This window comes from Xiphophorus hellerii, chromosome 11 (assembly GCF_003331165.1).
Source record: "Xiphophorus hellerii strain 12219 chromosome 11, Xiphophorus_hellerii-4.1, whole genome shotgun sequence".
Lineage (NCBI taxonomy): Eukaryota > Metazoa > Chordata > Actinopteri > Cyprinodontiformes > Poeciliidae > Xiphophorus > Xiphophorus hellerii.
Window position 1 is genome coordinate 12,655,949 of NC_045682.1, and position 19,231 is coordinate 12,675,179.

The 19,231-nt window shown below is 39.2% G+C and overlaps 1 protein-coding gene across 4 annotated transcripts in view; it reads right to left on the reverse strand.

Annotated features, from left to right (window-relative positions):
- Nucleotides 1-16,344, reverse strand: part of sipa1 (signal-induced proliferation-associated 1) — a 67,044-nt gene extending 50,700 nt beyond the window's left edge. Inside the window, exons 1-2 of one of the 4 annotated variants that reach the window (XM_032575631.1) lie at nt 16,203-16,344; nt 12,865-13,032 (exon numbers count right to left, since the gene is read on the reverse strand). The gene's annotated coding sequence lies outside the window, so the exon portion shown is untranslated. Of the gene's footprint in view, nt 1-5,984; nt 6,105-12,864; nt 13,304-16,202 lie in introns of those variants that run through there. The other 3 variants (XM_032575630.1, XM_032575635.1, XM_032575632.1) reach the window with 3 other exon arrangements.
- Between the last annotated feature and the right edge of the window lie 2,887 nt (nt 16,345-19,231).

The following is a 19,231-nucleotide window of genomic DNA, read 5'->3' on the forward strand; positions in this document are numbered from 1 at the left end:
AGTGGATGTTTCATTATAAGACGATTGTGAAATATTTAAAGTGAAACACATTTGTTGAACCTTAGAAACTGATTCACAAAAACTGAACTTCTTTCTCATTTTGTAAGATTACCACCAAAAATTCAGTGGATTAAATCGATATTTTGTGTGTGAAACCAACAGAAAGTCACACAAATTGGTCAAGCCTGTTTTTTTGACAACGTAATAAATCTGAAAAGTGTGGCTGCCTTTTATTCTGATTCAGTGCAACCAATTAGTCATCCAATTAGTAGACGCAGTTCACCTGTGTACTTTAATCTCAGGATAAATCCATCTGATCTGTGACGGCTTCAGGGGTTTGTTGGAGAGAATCAGTGAACAAACAACAAAAACCTGAATTTCTGTTGAGATTTAGATCTAATATTACTCAGAGTCTGGAGACTGAATGCAGCAAAATGCGACTCTACAAAGTAAAGCCTGAGGGGGGTTTAATACAAGTGCATACTTCATTAGTCTATCACATTCAACAATTTGATGTTTCTGCTTTTCACAAGACAAAATGTGGAAAAGTTCAAAGGATATAAATACTTCTGCAAGGTACTGTATTCTTCTTCTTGGTGAAAATGGGGTGCCATTTCCGAAAATGAAATCTATTTTTACACACATCTGGATCTTATTTATTAGATTGTGCCTCTTTCCCTTCTACCACCCTGCCTTTGTTCTTCTTGCTCCCGATTCATTTTGAAGGCCATTGCTGACCACTGCTAACTGATGACAGCAAGTACCGCTTCCACACTAAGCCTCGGACAAGGTTAACGAGGCTCTGGAGTAAAACGGACACAGGCGGATGTCACAGGAGAACAGAGTCAAACATGCACCGTTTTGGGGAAGTCATGGCCGCTTGACTTCGTCTGTGCCTGCTCATGCAAGTCTGTGTCCTGTGAAACAGGAAGAGATGAGTGACTTTTGAACCCTCAAAGGATGGATGTCGTCATCCTCCCTGCACAACACTTCCACACCTTCAGGAGTCCAACGCTGGAGTGTGAATGAGCAGATTGTCTTACATTCATTCTCTCTACCATGTTATATAATAAAATTTAATCCTCATGGAAACATTTGGTTTGTTGAAAGGTTAAAAAAAAAACAAAAAAAACAAACAAACAAAAAAAAAAATCGATGGCTTATGGCGAAAACGGTAAAGCTTTACTGATTTGCGTCACCTCTTTGCAGCCAATAGATGCAAAGAGGTGCATCTCTTTGCAAACCTTTTACCAACTAAAAGTTTGGTAAAACTTTTAGTTGGTAAAAGTTTTGCTTTTTCCAACTAATAACAGTTTAGTTATGTCACACCAGGTTGGAGCGGTTGTTCTGATCTCATGCTGAGTTGGGAAACATCGCTTTCCTGCGCATACAACATTAAGTGTGACATCAACATGTGGTAACGCCGCCATAACTTCTGCTTTAATTCTAACTTAAAACAAACAAAAAAGTTACCTGAAGAGGACAGTGGCATCTTGTGTCACTGTCTATCATAGTTAAAAGCTGCCTTGACCACAAGGTCTGAATCAATTCCTAACAATGATTGATTTTTGGGAAATTTAATGCCGGGCTCAGTTATTGATCGCACACAACCCTGCAACATCTGGGATCAGGTTGCGTTCCTGCTCTGCCTCTGAGTGTGTGACATTAAACTGCAGCAGATGAAATGCTTTTAGGGGAGTAAATGTGTATTAATGTGGCTGGATGTGATTCAGAAAATGAGTTCACTCTAATGCCCAACATTTTCTCACGGCATCTTCCATCTTCTCTGCTGAAACACTCCTCTCCCCTCCCCTCCCAGCACCACCACACTGCGGACAGCTAACTGGGCCAAATCCAGAGGCTCCTAAGTGCTGCGCTCTCTCCTTTTTTGTCAAGTGATTTATCTCTCTCTTTTTAATTCAAGCTGTTTTGGAAAATGTCAGTTTGAGCTATCGATCCCTGCAGACACGTAATCTCTGGCAAATAATGCTCAACTGCCTGACAAGGAGATAACTGTCGAAGTGATGAACACCACAGCAGACTTTGGAGAATCTCAGAGAAATCTGTGGTGTGTTTGCTCTTGTTAGCAATAATCCTTCACGCGACAAATATTTGTCAAAGAAGGGCCTGCAATATGTGTTGCTGCTGGTAGAACATGTGGGCTGGTTTGTGGTGGTTGGTGCAGGAGAACGTTGTACCTGAATAGCTTGTAAGGCTATCCGGTCCTTGTATGTCCAAATAAAAGCGGAGTCCACATTCTTGGAACAAAGTCAAGCTTCTTCCATGTGCATGTTGGACTCCATCAGGGCTGCTCCTATGTCATTAATCTTGTTTGTGGTGTTCATGGATAAGATCTCAGTCATAGGCAGAAGGGTCAGTAACCTCAGGGTCTCAGCTTTTAGGAGACGGTGGGGTTCTGTTGGAAACTCCAGGCAATGACTGAAAGTGTTGGAGAGGTCCTTAGATGAGTGCAAAGAGACTGAGATAAAAGTCAGCTCTTCTAAATCTGAAGTTGTGGTTCTTAAACGGGAAAAAGATGGACTGCTCCCTCCAGGTCAGGGGTCGGTTCCTGCCTCAAGTGGAGAAGTTCAACTATCTTGGTGACTTGAACTTCATAAGTAACAGTATGTTAGAGAGGACGATGGACAGATAGATCAGGCTTTGTCTGTTGCTGCAACCGAAGAAAGAAGTGTCTTGATTTACTTCCGATCCTAACCCGTTTATGAGATGTGGATTATAATTTAAAAAACAAAATCCATTGGACGCGCTGCCGAAATGAGCTTCCTTCACAGAAAACATAGCCTTCTGATCTCACCGCTGAACTAACAACACGTTTTAGTTTGGTCTAAATTAGAGAAGTACATGACGATGATTCTTAATTGTCATTGCGTTGTCATTGTTTTCAATAAGAAACAATATGACAGGTTACAACATTTCAGATGCCATGCATTCAAACTCTTTCTGGTTGGACTAGCCAGCTCTGCATTGGCCACACCTGATATAGAGATTAGCATCTGAGATGCTGAGGCGTAGGAGGAACAGTAGGGACATAGAGGATGATTCAAAAAGGACAGGAATTGTTACAACACTCAAAACTAACTATAATAAATGATACATAATAATCAGGTTGTTTTTGTCTCAGTTTTTCCTTCCATAACAACTGATCACTTGATGGATTACAATGAAAGCTCAATGCTCTGTACACAAACTAGTGTAGTTCAGGTGGTCAAGTATTTGGTGAATTATTCAGAAAATAGGTCAGGCTGCAATCCTGTTGGAGTCACTTCAAGCAATTTGTATGCGGAGGTGAGGAAATCTTGAATAATCCAGCTAAAATGTCTGCCCAGCTAATCATGAATTTAGGTAAAATCATTAAGCCAATACACTACTATTACTCAAATACTGCAAAACCTGAGAAGAATTATCATTACATTTGGGACACAAAGCAGTTGTGTTGCTAATACCAGAGAATATTTCAGTATCAGAAGTATAGAAAGGTCACCCTGGAACATGATTTAATTAAAGCTGCCTTTAATATGTCATTCAAACCAAGGCAGATACACAATGGTGCAATTGCCTATAGGAGCATCCAGATTCTGCTACTTCTCCACATCAAATATAACTACCTAAGGTAGTTTAGGTACCTGATCTTCCACTTTGGGGTATTTGAAGGTTTTGCAGGATTGTCCCTCAGAAAGGAGACCCTGGACTTTCTGGAGGGACTATATAACCCTTCAGGCCTTTGGATCTTCCTTAAGATTTCCTCCAGACTGAATATGAGGCTGTTGTTAGGGATGCCTGGGTTTCCCACCCTGAATCTGTTATCTTCACCTGTTAGCCATGTTTGGATAGATGAATCAAAACTGATTGAATTACTTCCACAGAAAGATTTACAGAAGCTTGATAATGACGCATTAATTTGAAACAGGCACGTTAAAGTGGGGAACATCTAAAACATTGAGACTATTCTATTCTCCTAATTAAAAATGCAGCAGTTTATTATTCCTCTCAAATAAAACAATTTCCAAAGGATTTTGTTTCTTTTTAAGCATGTTATCGCTGGTGTCGTTTCAGAGAAGGGTGTTAATGTCCTAAAAAAGCAGTCTGCTGTGATTGTTATATGTTGAGGTCCCGACTTCTGTTTGGCTCCTAAGTATAACTTGACATTAAGACTTCTGACTAATACATTATTCATACGGCTGGACGAAAGAGGGCGAGGGTTACTGTCAGATTAATAATTCATGAGCTGGATGGAGCTGATTTGTTATGATTTATATCTAAGACTGCAGTGGACGTCTCAGAGGATCTCGTGTGTTACAGTAAAACCTGTCTCTGTAAAGGTCACTTTCCATGTGACGTTGGTCTGTGTCTGGTGCAGTTTCACTTCTTCTTTTGTCTGCCTTTTTGGAAAGGAACAGTTACGCTACAGAATAGTCAGAGCAACTTATACTGTCCCTTATTGAAGCATTCGTACCTTGTAAACCATACGAAATAACAGCAACAATCCCCAATTAGTTTTATCGGGATTTTACATACACAGAACAGAGCACAATTGAGAAATACGAGGAAAGATAACATCTGAATAATAGGCAAATTAGACCAAAACGCAACCTTTCGACCTCTATGCAAAACAGAAAACGAACACTGTTCATAACCCTGAACATACCATCCTGACTGACAGCGAAGCCTTGGTAGTTGCAGCATTGTGTTTTGGGGATGTCAATCTTGTTAGAAGCTGCAAAAAAAACTGGACATTAACGTGCTAGACTGGCCTAGTCAAAGTCTAGACCTAAATTCAATTGAAAATCTGTTCATGCTCCACCTAATCCGTCCTACATTAAACTGTTTTGCATCAAAGAATGAGCAAATAGTTCAGTCTGAGGGGAAAGTTTAGAAAGCCTTTAGGGAATAGCATTGTATTTATTAAAATGCAACTTCCTCTTCAAACCATTAGTGGTTATTTCTGAGCTAGTCCTGACCTACCATGCGTGCCGTTCAGAAGGCACCAAACTCAAACTATTGTCTGACATGTTACTTGCTGCTACTTCCTGTGCATCTGAAAATACACCTTGTGGGTAGATCATGAGCGCGGCTGAGCAGGCGGAGAGATTGAGGGCTGGAGCGTAGCTGAAAAGTGTTTGTGTGCGTTTGGTGACTCGTCCGAGCCTCGTATCTGTGGCTCACTGTCCCCACAGAGACAGGAAGAGCAGCTGTCCTGCTGCGGCCACTCTCTGCATGCATGTGTGTGTTGGCGGGCGTTTGTGACCCTCGAGCTTCATGACTGTAGCTATTATGTTGCGCTCAACGCCTCACTGTTGCTCCATCATCATCTGTGCGAACCCAAAAGAGATTGCTCAATATTGCCTAAACAGCACACTGAAGCATTTTGAATCCACCTTGTCTGCTTTCAGAGGAAGAGAGGCTGACCTCCTCCGCTTCCTCAAATTCTCTGTCGAGCACTGAAATGCAGCCGAGCGTACGCGGGACAGCTGCACGGCCAACACATCTCCATTTGTCGCTTATGTTCTTTGTTTACCAGCAAGCCGAACTAAAAACCGTCGTTGCTTCCTTTAAATGAGTGTTGATTATGAGTAAAGGTATCAGCTAAGAGGGGTCACTCCGTAATGGCTGCCATTTAACTTACAAGCTACATTGGTTCCATCCATGTCCATTATAAGCTCAGTGTTTATTTGCTTCTCCAAATAATGAGAGCCATTATTTGGAGAAACAGATTGATGTGTCCTGCTGGATTTGGTGGCACTGGCATCACTCTAGGTTATTCCTTCTGCTTTTACAGTGAGGAGAGGAAATAACAGCTTTTCTTCTAACTATACAACTTTAAATGTTTTACAAGAGGAATTATGATTGGGTGTTTTAGCTATGGAGGTTTTTAAAAAAAAAAAAAACCTTAGAGAAGCCATCAGAAATCAAGCAAGCTTGGAAAAAATTTGCAGAACTAGCAAAACAAATAAAAAATTACTCACCTGCATCTGAGGAAAAATCCCAAATCTAAACTGTTTATATGAGTTAATGTGACAAACACATGCTGCTGCAGCTCACTTCTCCTAGCCTTGTGTCAATTGTATCAGCATTACTGCACCTTTTGACCTAGACAAAAAAAAAAAAGCACCGATCTGTTAACTGGTGACGCAAATGGCGGCTGACTTTTTGCAGCTTTGCTGTGATGGAACATGTGCATACAAGGAACATGTTCTGCACATCTGTGGTTTTCGCATCTGTGTCAGTCTGAGGTATCTGCACACAAATAGAAAAAGAAGGAAGCAATAGTACCTGTATGCATGGCTCAAACCTGGCTGTATGTTTAGTTCACTTATTAGTTCTGTGTTAATGAAAATGACTGAAAAAAAGGGGAAGTGAAACCGAGCTGAAATTCAGAAGCAAAAACAAGAAACCAAAACAGTCCCTCTTCCCCCTGTATGTCACCAAGCTTACATCTCCGTCAGTGTGCTGAGTGTGGTCACCGCTTGGCCTTCGTAATAGGACATAGGACGGAACGCGTACAGTCTGAAACCGCTCTCACTTCTTTATTAGAAACGCCTTTTTACGTGCAAATGAAACAGTTTGAGAGAGCAACTTCCTCCTCCACGCTCGTGAGAAGGGGCCGTTCGACGTGAAACAAACGCAGTGACGATCGTTCATATTTCGCACATTGCTCCCAGAATAGCAAGCTCTGTGAGAGTATTTTTAAACTGCGATCGGAATGGCATGCCTTCTGCCTTTTTTCAATCTTCATCGACCACGTATTATGATAGAGTGACGTGGCGCCTGGATGAATGGCTGGTCCCGGTTTGCTTTCAGTAGCTCTCAATGCCCCTGAGTGCACTTCTTCAGTAATAACGGCGAGAACAATGACAAAGAGCCACTGCACCACGAAATGGCTTAACGTGTGTATGACACTGCTGAGCGGGACGTAGGGACAGCGTGAACATATTTGGTTTGCATCAGATTCTTACATAAAAATAAAAAAAACAATATTTTATTACGTCAGGGTTTGTCTCTAAAAACTGAACTATGTAAACAGCAACTAAAGTGACTTAAAAAGGTTTTACATTCCTTGATTATGTTTAAAATATTTGACAGTAGAAGGGCAGTGACATAAATTACTAACAGAAGATGAAAGATTCCAGATATGTATTTACTGATTTGGTGAAAACCATGTATTGTTTTTTTTTTTTTTTTCTGCTTTAGATTACAAACAAATATATTGAAGCTTGTGGTTGTGATGTGACAAAATGTCAAAAGGTATAAGGGCTATAAAGACTTTTGCAAGAGTCTGTATCTTAATAACTGAAATAGTTACAAAGGGTCATTTAAAGGTGCAGTATTATTATTATTTAAAAGAATATATGATTTTACATTTTTTGTTAAAACTGTCAACATGTTGTAAAAGTATGAGGCAAATAATCTGTGAAATAAAAAAAAAATTGTTTCTCTCCCATCTCCCTGCAGCTCTACTGCCATCGCTCAGTCAGAAACAACCAATCAGAACCAGGAGGAGGGTCTCAGCGCTGTCCATTAAGATTGTGTATGTGCTTGCTCTGTGCTGGTACAGCTCCTTTCACACAATGGAGCCTGAATGCTCAAGCTAGTTAGCATGGACATCTATAAACTGTTTTTCTGTAATGTTAAGTTGTTTTTACACGATTAGCACAACATTACACGAGCATGATTGACAGCGCTAAGACACTCCTCCAGGCTGTGATTGGTTGTTTCTGACCAAGCGGTGTATTTCTGCAGTTGGCAGCAGGACCACAGGGAAGAGGCAGAGAAGCTATTGCAACATAGTGACACCTTTAACAAATATCCAAAATATACTGTAGATTTTTTTGATAAAACTTACCTATTGCAGTTTTAACAACAATAATTATGCAAATCAAACACGATTGACCAGTTTGTCTTCTCGTTCCTGAACCAGGCTAAAATGGTTGACAGATTATTTTTCCAGTGTTAAGTCAGTGGCTGTTCCTCCAATGTGTAAGTTAGAAAAGTCTAAACATTTTGTCTTGCGCAGACAATGAGGGTTGTAAAATCCATAAGGGACATTTTAATAGAAAAAGCATCAAGATGGTTATTTTGAAAAGCACAGGCCTCCACAAATAATAAAATGGCCGCAGCTGAGTAGATATTTATCATACTTCTTAATCTCTTAATCTCCAGGTGACTCTGAACATCATGGCGCCTTCACCTACACTTTATGTTTCTTTCCACTACATGTTATTTAGGAGGAAAAAACCGAATACCAAAGGACCAGTGGCGCATCGAGGCCAGGTAAGAGCGTAGAGAACAGGCTGAGAGGATTCACCCAGCAGCTCGTATCGGAGGCATCCTGCCATCCGATGAGGGGGAGGCTCAGCTTGTCAAGCTGCCTTCCTCACTGTGAGCCCCTGCAGGGAGCCTGGCAGGGCGTAGTCACACAAAAAAAACTCCTAAAAAAAACCATGGATGATATAATGCTGACTCAGCCCAGAGCAAAATCTGCCTAGTAACGTCCCGATATTTAAATCCTACATGATAATCTTGTGCAGCACAAACTGAAAGCAGACAACTGTGTAGGTTGTAGAAGCCTGGAAAGCAAAAAAATGCAGAAATTTGGCTGCTAGATTTTGTTTTTGACCCACAGCAAAATATCCCAGATACCAGAAAACACCCACTCATTATGGTTCTTTTTATTGATTTAAGTCTGATACATTATCCTTTTTTAACTCCAGTTATTTATGTTACTTGATATTTATGTGTTAATGTATTCTCATTTTCCCCCTTTTAATGGGTTTACTTCTTTTTACCAAGCTTTAGATATCATACATTTTTTTAAATTTCTACTTTTTTTAGTTTTGCACGTTTTGTTTGACTTTTATTCTCCACTTTTATCAAATCGTCAGGTTTCCCCCATCACAGATAGAGGTATTTCTTTGTTTGCTATTGCCATTTCAACACTTTATGTTTTACTCTGAAATCTCTCTGGGGAAAAGTGCTTCAGAAATAAAGACTGACTAGCAAAAAATGTGTAATTTTGCTCTGGTTAAAATAGTATTTACTTTCATTTAAATCTCATATTGACTGTATAAAACCTCGGCCAACAGATGCAACATGTACGGTATTAAAAAAGTACATCCCCACACACCACTGACATTTGTGAGGAAAAAACTCAACACATCTAAACGGATTCAGGGGAATTCACGCTTGACTCAGGAGTTCAAAGGTCAAGCGAAGAGACCAAATCATCAACTCTCCACCACCATTTTTAAGAGCTGCCTGATTTTTCTGCTGATTGGTAGTTTGGTTTTATACTGTCATATTCTTCTCAGAAAGAAGTAACTTTCTCTTGGAAATCCTTTCAAACAAATCATATTTGTTAGATGTTCTTGTCCAATCGTCCCTCCTTATACTGGCCAGTTATTGTCATGATTTAGCTCCATTTTTTCAGCCAAATTTATCCCAGGAAAAAGAAGCTTAAAGTCTGATAGTTCAACCAACTTCTACTCAAGCATTCAAGACTCAAGATAATGTCGTGTTTTCATGCCTGTTCTGTGGAAATTCCTCTGGGGCGTGAATATTACTACGCAACGTGTTGATTTAGGTCTGTGTGAATATGGGATTGTAATTTCTCTGAGAATTTGGAGGGACATCCACTCCTATCCACGCAAAAAGTTTAACATTTCACACTTATGTTTCATATTTTCTTTGCAGCTGAATGAAAATCTTAAAATGACCTTCCGTGGTTTTTCCCAGATTGATGAGCAGCAATAGTTATTTACCTACATCCACCGTTCTCTTTCCTTACTTTGTAAAAGCCAACACACACCCACAGACTCTACAGCAAAAAAACTGCAGTATTTATGGAGATTTTCTCACTTGCTCACAAATAATTAATTAACTGCATTGAACAAAAAGCTCCTGGCTGCTAATTTATCCTTTAAATGCAAGGATAGCAGTAGAAATGCACAATGATTTTCAGATGTAGCTTTTTCTTCTTTGGCTCAGAAGTTAAGATGAAAATAATTACTGAATCTGAAAGAGACAGAATCAGTTATTTTATACTCTGACAAACTAAACTAAGTGTTCAGGCTGCACTGTCGAATTATTAACCCTTTCATGCATAGTGGTCACTACAGTGGACAGCTATCTAAAAGCCATTTTCTTGTGCTTCCTGTGGATTTTTATGTTATAAATGCACACAGACCACTGAAGTGGACACTAATGCATCATAAAATATACCATCAACTACTGGCCATCAGCTGCAAATGCAAGAAATTATTTTTGTTAAATACAATATGGCCGACAGACAAAAAAGCATGAGAACCGACCCAGTCCCTCCTTCTACTGTAGACGACTCTTGCAAGTAAAAAAAATATTATGACATCAGATAACCCCTAAGGAACAATACTACTGATGTATTTTTCAAATAACAACTTTGTATTTGGACAAAATTACAATTGATCACATAAAAATAAAAAATAAAAAATAAATTATTTTTACAAAAAAATGTTCCTACCTTTTTTATGCCTTAAGAAAAGAATTTTAAAAAATGGAAAAAAAATTCTGACACAAAGGATCATAATTCATGCATCAGAGGGTTAAGAATTTAACATAATAATAATGAAATGTTTGAATCATTAAATGTCTATCAGAATTGAGATCATAGAAAGAGAATAGACAAAAGGAGATATGTAAGAGCAGAACTGCTTTTCACTCCATTCAAGAGACAAAAAAGGAACAGAAAAAAATCTACAAATAATTAATTGTTTTATCATTTCAAATCAAACGGTTATTTGCATTTTTATTCTCGAAAACTCTCACCTGCCCTTCCCACCAACACAAAGTGCTTTCACTCTCAAGTACAGGCTAAAATAATTGGTTGAGGTGATTAGATTACAAAAAATAATGAAAACCAATTTAATCTAATTGCCACACTATAATAAGTGGAGTACATTTCCATTAGTGTGACTTTTAAAACCTCTTTCCCGGGGAGAACTGCAAGCAAAATTTTGTCGTTTAAATGTAAAATGGTAGGAACCAAAAATAAATTATAACTTAGAAACCAAACAAAAGCCTTCAGTTATTTTTGGTAATTTACTAATTTAGATTACATTTGGTTCTATGCCATGTAGATCTAAAACAATTAAAACGGTTTTATAACTTGAATCTGTTTGGTGAGTGAAACACAGCCTTACAAATGTATTCAGCCCTGTGAACTTTTGAACTTGTCACCAGAAAATTTGACATATTTTATTTTATAGAGCAACAAAACCGGAAGAAAAAAAAGATACATGGTTTTTAGAAATATGTACAGTGGGAAACTGCAAATTTGACTTAAAAAGGTTTCCTACTTGCCCCACTTTTATAGAGGGGGGCAGATTTGTGAGGAACACAAGCAATCATTATCCTGTCAACAATTTCTCCAGAGATACAGAAGACCTTAAATCTCTGGTCCTTCTGGGTTTGTTGGCTGATTCTCTAGTGAACTAACACTTGACGAAGCTGATTTATTTCTGAATGATTGACTGTACGGTGCTGTTTGTCATAAAATCCCAGTAAAACACATCAAAATCTGTAGCTGTAATGCAGCAAATCGTGAAACAAATTCAGAAGTATGAATATATTTACAAGGCAGGGCAATTTCACATTTTTTAGGTCTGATGTAAAGAGGAGGGCAGAAATATAAATGTCATCAGCAGCAAAATTTAAAGGTCAGTCTGTGTTGTTCGAGCGCCATCATGCACTTGATGCTGAAATATTTGTTACGGTGAGCATCTGCAGGAGGAGAACAACAAGGTGGATTTTTCAAGTTAAAGTCGACCCTGGTAAAAAGAAAGAAAGAACAAACCCTTCCCGTCCTGTCAGCTCAAGCTGCATTTCATCCCTCAACATGTTGACACCAACCACAGCGAACACCAGCCTGGACAAGGAGTCATGATGCTCAATGTAAATGAAATGGCCCATCCTTTGAGTGCACTGGCTTACATAAGCCGCTGCTGCCTGCCTTCCTGCCGCTCAGCTTTTCTTTTTGCAGCCTCTGTAAGGACCCCGTATCCCTGACGCACAGTCCCATGTTTAAACCAGTCAAGGATGAAGAGCCTGACTCCTGCATCCCTCATTTTCTCTGCCACCTTGAAAACAACACCCTGGTCCAGGTTGCGCGTCTCCCTTCCATCATCGTCTCTGCAAATCATTCCAGACTGACGGAGCAGGATTTGAAAACATGAAACATATGGATGCTCTCTTTGTTATCCCTGCATCTTTCATTCTCTAAGTGCCCCCCCACCCCCAATCCATCCATCCATCCTCCCCCTGCTCCCTCCACCTTGCCCCTCATCTCTGAGTCCTGCAGCCAAAAGCGCTCAAGGTTTCGCAGCGCCTTCTTGACAATGTCATAACACTGGTTTTTAAGACAATCGCCTCGTTGGAGGGAACACAATGGAGGGAGACAGGATAGAATGTGTGTGTTTGTGAGTGTGAAGGGGTAATGATAAAGGAGGAGATAGAGGGGGGGTGTATTAGTGTCGGAATAGGAGGAGAGGAGGGCAGGCCTGGGATGAAATGCGACAAAGGTTGTGAGGTGCTTTCAAATGTCCAATGTCGTGAGTGAATTTTTAAGGTTTGATGCATTTCTAACTGAGGAGAACGTGATTTCCAGGGAGGTGACAGAAACACAAAGGGCATGAGGCAGAGGGGGGAGGATGCCTGCTCGTTATTTCGTATCCCCTACATTGTCTCTGAATAGATGGGGAGCCTGTAAGAGCACACGCGTGCCGATACAGAGGAAACACGGTCCCATCCGTCCAGATTCATTATCAGCACAAAGAGGACGCAGGCGGGCCGGGAGCGCAGAAAGACGAGGCTTACCTCCACATTTCAGTCCTGCTCGACCCTGCCTTGTTCCATCCTGTTCCTCTCTGCCGACTCGCTCTCCTTCTCTCCCCATGACAGCATTTTTCTGCTATCTATCTCCACGGTGAGGCAGCTCGTTCCTCCTGCCGCCGCGGTTCCTCCCCAGGGCTGTCCTCCCTTCCTCTAAACCAAAAAGGAAAAAAAAAAGAAAGAAGAATCGCGAAATAGCTCGCAGCACACACACACACACACACACACTTCCCGATCCCCGCGCCTACAGGCGAGCTCCTCTGTGCTGTTTGCTGAAGTCAAGAAGAGGCAGGTTGATTTGTGCTGCCCTCTCTCCCTCCCTCCCTCTTTCTCTCCCTTCTCGCTTTGCTCCATTCACATCACAGAAAAGCCGTCCCCCTCTTTCTCCGACTCCCTCCCCTTTTCTCTCCCTCCTACCCTCCTCCTTGTCGGAGAGACGGACAGACAGCAGCGGCAGAGAGGAGGGCCGACACCGACGTGCAAAGAGGGTCACTTTAAACATTTGCAGAAGCACATGCTCAATAGGCTTAAACAACAACACAAGATGACAAAAAGCAACGTGGTGGGATGTTGGATGCTGACGCAATATGTCGAAATAACTATTTCTGCTCATTTACTCCCATTTGTGGAGAACTTTTTTAGAAATGCTATGCAGTCCCCTAAGACAATTTGGGAATAAAAACCAAGTTGGGTGATAGGGAATGTATTTCTAAAGGACTCCACAAAACATAAACATAAAAGCACACTGGAAAAAAATAGCTGCTCATAGTAAGATAATTTTATTTATGTAGCACATTTTCAGCAACAAGCAGTTCAAAGTGCCTTACATGAACCAGAAGGAAATACAAACAAAACCAAAAAAAAAGACGAATCAGTTAAAGTATAAAACTACATCTTGGTTCCCCATGTTTAATAAGAATAAGGAGTCCATAATTTATAAACTAGTAGAGGTTTCTCTGGATCTAAAGTTTGTTTTGGAGTAAAGAGTTAAAAAACTAGATGTTGGTTCCAATTGTTCTGGGTTGACTTCTAGATTTGAATAAAGCTAAATGTTGGTTCTTCATGTTTGATTCTTGTTCTGGGTTGCTAAGTAATAAACTAACAGAAGTTTCTCTAGGTCTTGCTCTGATATTAAAACCATAAAGCTAAATGTTGGTCTAAGTAATAAGTACTACACAATTTATCAAAGTTTTAAACTAAAAGCTAAATGTTGGTTGGTTCTCCGTCTTTAATTCCTGTTCAGGAAACAAGAATCAAAAGTAGAGAACCAATGTTTGCTTTTTTTATTAGCCTGAACTAATGAACATTACAGAGTTAGAGTGACTAGATTCTGAGTTCATCCTAACATGGTTTGACTCTGACAGGACCTGCTGAGCCAGAGTTTTGGAGGCAGAGCTGAATATCCAGGCTTGTATCAATGACATGCAGAGCTATGAAAAAGTATTTCAGATTTATTTTTTTCTCCTCTTTTGTTGCACCAAAATGTTTCAGATTGTAAAACAAATTTTCATACGAGACAAAGAAAACCAGAGTGAACATAAAAATGCAGTTTTCAAATGACAATTTCATTTCAGAATCAACAATATTGGCTACATTTGTGCAAACAAACAAGGAAATTGATCCACATTTTGAATCTAAATATCAAAAATATGATATGAAATAATAGATTTTTATGTAAGTATGTATATATACAGTACAGTGTTTTACCAAAGAATGTCATATTAATGCAACATGAACAACCAAGAAACCTGCGGGGCGAGAAGAAGCCCTGTCTGTGGTTTCTGGACCTGAACAACAAAATATAAACAGTTTGTGTCCAGGATGTGCGGGGTCTGCAGAGAGGTTAGCTGCCTTTCCCCTGACCTGATGATCTTCTCCGCAGATTATTTTTTGCTGTTTTTGCCTGTTATGCTTTGTTGCTTAGCATCACACAATGACAGACGTGTAAAAGATAAAGTTGATAACCTCTAATGTGGCAGGTTGCACTTCCTGAGTTGCCAAAGAAAGTTTACGTGTATCTCAATTTCTGAGAAAGGGTAATACCTTAGAGCCAAAGGTGATCTTCTTAAGGGGAAAATGTTATACAGGGTTTTCCCCCAAGTGTACTATAAGCCTGGCGGGCCACCAGGCTAAGAATTGCTTATTTCTTTAATTTTTTTTCATGTTTGCATTTTTAAGACTTTATAGTTGGTGTTCAGGTATTAATCTTCCAGTCTTTCAATAGCACATAATTATCAAGTGATATTTAAAATTTCTTGTCAACTTTAAACATTTTTTAACTCAAAAACACAATGGGCTGCTGGATGAATGACTGCCCTGGCACCCAACCACAGGGCTTAGCAAATTTTCTGGAATAAAAATTTGCTAAGTTATGCATATCCAAATCAAACCCTTTTTTAAAAAGGAATTGCATCTTGTAACATTTACTAACATTTTTTGGAGAGATTAGTTAAAATTTACTTAAGGCCATTAGACATGAACTGTAAAATCAAGGAATCTCCTAAATGGGACCTAACAAGATGAAATAGGTTAAAAAATCTCAGAAAGTGTCACATCATGTCCTGATCTAAAGACATTCAAGAACAAATAAAGTCTTTTGAAGTCGGTTAGTCTGAAAGTGGTTAAAAAGACGTTTCTAAGGCGTCAGGCTTCAACAAACCGCAGTGAGAACAATTATCCACTGCAGAACCCAAAACATCCAAAGGCAAGCAGACCTCTCTTCACTCATAAGGTTCATGATGCAACCATCAGAAAATGACTGGCATCCATGGGAAAGTTTTGGGATCTTAACAAAGCAAAAACAACTAAAAAATCCCTCACTCACGGTAGTTGAAAGCCATCTCGATTTTTGGGAAAACATCTGGTGTGAAACAGCTTTCGAGAAGAAGACCATCAAAACAGCAGTCAAATATATATGTATCATTAAAATGTATGTAATAATCTGAAACATTTTTTTTAAGTGAAAAAAATTAATAAATCTATAAGGGTGTAAATAAATTTTCTAAACCGAGTTTGATTAATTTTGCAGAAAGGTCTGGCTTGTAGTGTTAAGACCACCTACATGCACCAAAATTGATGTTTCTGCACACAAGAGATAAAGACACAAAAGCTGCAGGGGCAAAGGTGAAAGTGGGAGTGTGTGCATCTGTGTGACGATGTGTTTATTTATAAAGACCTCTGTGTACGTCCTAAGTGTGAGGCCAGTGTGGTTTGAGATCATCACAACACTCAACCTGCTTAGCAGCAATGAGATTACAGGAGTTTAACCCCGTTGTTTTCCATCCCCATAATCATCCAGCACGGCATCGAAAGGAACAACATACCTGCAAATTTGAGCAAATCGTTTGGTGATGCTCAAGGAGAGGATGAGTCACTCTGCTTAACCTCAGCACAGTGTCCGGCACCATCCCCCTAATGACAGCGTGGAGGTTCGTCCTGGCCGTAACATATGGCTGCGTGTGTGCGGGGGTGTGTGTGTGTGTGTGCTACGAGGTCAACAGCTCCGGTCTGAGGTTGGGGGCAGGGAAGGAGGAGAGGCCTGCCGTGTTGGTGGAGTGTGTCTTGGGAAGATAAGAAAATTACAAACAGAGGCAGGAGATGATAGTTAAAACAGTTTTCTAACAAACAAGCTCATGTCTTGGTGTGCCAATTAATGGTTAGAGGATTCATTTTTAATGTGTTTTAATCAGAGAGGTGATCCTTAAAAGGAAAAATCCTCACGGCCTACAAGAACAGAAAATCATGTTACATTTTGACTGAGCTCCATTTACTTATATCATACCAAAATGAATCTTACTGACTAAAAGAAATAAAACCAGCATTGACTATAACTCATTTTCACACTGGTCCAACCCCCCAGATTGTGACACAACCAACCCTAGCACTTCCAGATACGCATGATCTCAATATCTACTTTCAAGCTGGTGGCATTTTGACCAAAAACATGAATTAACTATCTTTGGTTTTTGAAGATAAACTTCCCAACAACACTGTCCGATGTTACAGTGACACCATGTGGACATGAACTTATTAAAATAAGAATGGATTCATACATTTAAAGGTATACTGTACTTCAAGAAACCAATTTTTCTATAAAAAGTAACTTTTAGTCATTCCATTCAAAAAGCAAAACTCGTGTTAAAGAGCCATCACTGTGTTATATTTCAAGCAATTATTTCTACTAACATTGAAGATTAAGGTTTACAGCTAACAGAGTAAAACATTGAGATGCATTGAAACGCATCATGTACTGTACAGTTTATGCACTGAATATCTGGTTGAGGTTCCCTTTGAAACTTGATTTCAAGATAAAATTGTTTACTTAACCCTCCTGTTATGTTCGTTTCTAGGGTACAGCAAAAATGTTCGTGGGTCAATTTGACCCAGGGAGTGTTTAATCATGCAATAGTGTCAGAAACCAAAAAATTCCTCCAAAACATTTTTGTATCTGATCATTAACTCCAATACTAACCATTTCAATCAATATTTGTGCAATGATGTTTTATTATTTCTCAGAAATTAAGGATCAATGACGACAACCTGCTCATTTACTCATTTGGACATAAAAAATGGAATTTAGATTTTTAATGTCCACTGAAAAAAACCTAGACACAAAAAAACAATAATTTCCTTGAAGTTGACCTTTGGTAAATTATTTTATATTATACTTTTTTTTTTTTTACCAAAGGGTGATCTTTATAATTGAACTTGAGACACACATACTGTTCTGGGTCAAATTGACCCGCTGATTAAAATCAAGATAAATGAGTCATGCAGAGAGTATTTATGTTTTCATCCACTTCTGCTGAGTGTCACTCAGAGTGGGTGGAGTTTGTCCACAGGAACAGAAAAGATTCCCGTCAAAGGTTGTGTGAACACCTGCTTTCTCGCAGTTTCCTAGTGAAGTAAAGAGAATAGTGAGAAAGTGGGCTTGTGTGTGTGTGGTTGCGTGGGTGCGTGTGTGAGTGTGTGTGTGGTGAAATATGGTTCATAACTGCAAGGAAACATATAGAATTGGACATTTTAAAATCTTTTTTTGCACTTTAACCTGACTGCCGGGTCAAATTGACCCGAACAGTATCGATGTAAAAAGTAGACCTAGGGTTTGGTACAAATGTGTAACATGAATAAATTTTCAACTTATGTCTAGAGTGCACCTATTAAGACAAATAGAAAACGTTTCATGCAAAAAAAATGCTTCTATTTTTTTTTTTTAATTTGTAAATTTTAAAACGGGTCAATTTGACCCGGAACATAACAGGAGGGTTAACTACTTAAAGTGGAGGTTGCAAAACTAAACAACAGATCTTCCCCTCCTCTTTAGCCTAAAAATGGTTATGATATCGTCTCTGGATCAGAATTGGTTTAATACAAGGAATATAATAGTAGTAGCTCATGTCCTGGTTACATCTATGATGGTTCCTTAAGTCCGATTCCAGCCAGACCAATTCAGATCTAATAAAATCTCTTGATAAGGCTTGGCATCAATAATCTTCTCCAGGATGCGGGTAATTCCTGCTGTGCAACTTTTCCATCAATGTTCTTCCTCCATTTCCAGCTTTTTTTTTAAGCAATGACCTTTAGTGGCTTTCCACTTACCTTCCATATTGTCTTAGTGACATATTTGTATAAAATATATTTTGTCGGTCTTCTAATTTTCTGAGAAATTAAATGTAGGTTTTCTGGCCAATGTAAACCAGCGTAATCAAAACTAACGAAAAACAACCCGCAATTAATTTGTTTCTGTTTTACTTTTCTATTTAATAAATGAAACATTTTTTTTAAATATTCAAATTTATTGAGAATACTATCTCAATAAATTAAAGATGATAATTTATTGAGTCCAGCTCTCGAACTGGAGCCAATATGTGGTGAAGCAGAGATACATCGTGTCAAGTTACCTATTCAAACTTCACATAAACCAATAAAATGCTAAACTAAACTTGTCAAAATGTCAAACTTCATGAAGAAAAGTAATTGCTTTCTGTTAAGGTTAAATGTATTTGCAAAGGCTCTATATATCGAGTTGCGTTACCTTCTTTTATCCAGTATTTGTTCCGTTACTGAACTTAAGCATCCGCCATTCTTCGCTTTAACGCAGTAATTAATAGTTAACTCAATTCCGCCCTCTAGTGGCCAAGTAAGGTTCTTTGGTGTAAGTGAACTTTTTCTGCAATAACCTGATTTGTAGCGCAACATTTTTCCTGTTAACACGCCATCAACACAAGAGATCCGCCCTGCAGAAACCACAGTAAGATCTGCTTACATCTGATGAGGATGACATGTGGAGATTGCATGACGTTCTCTCCACAAAAAAAGAAATGCTGAATATACACCATTAAAGACACTTGTA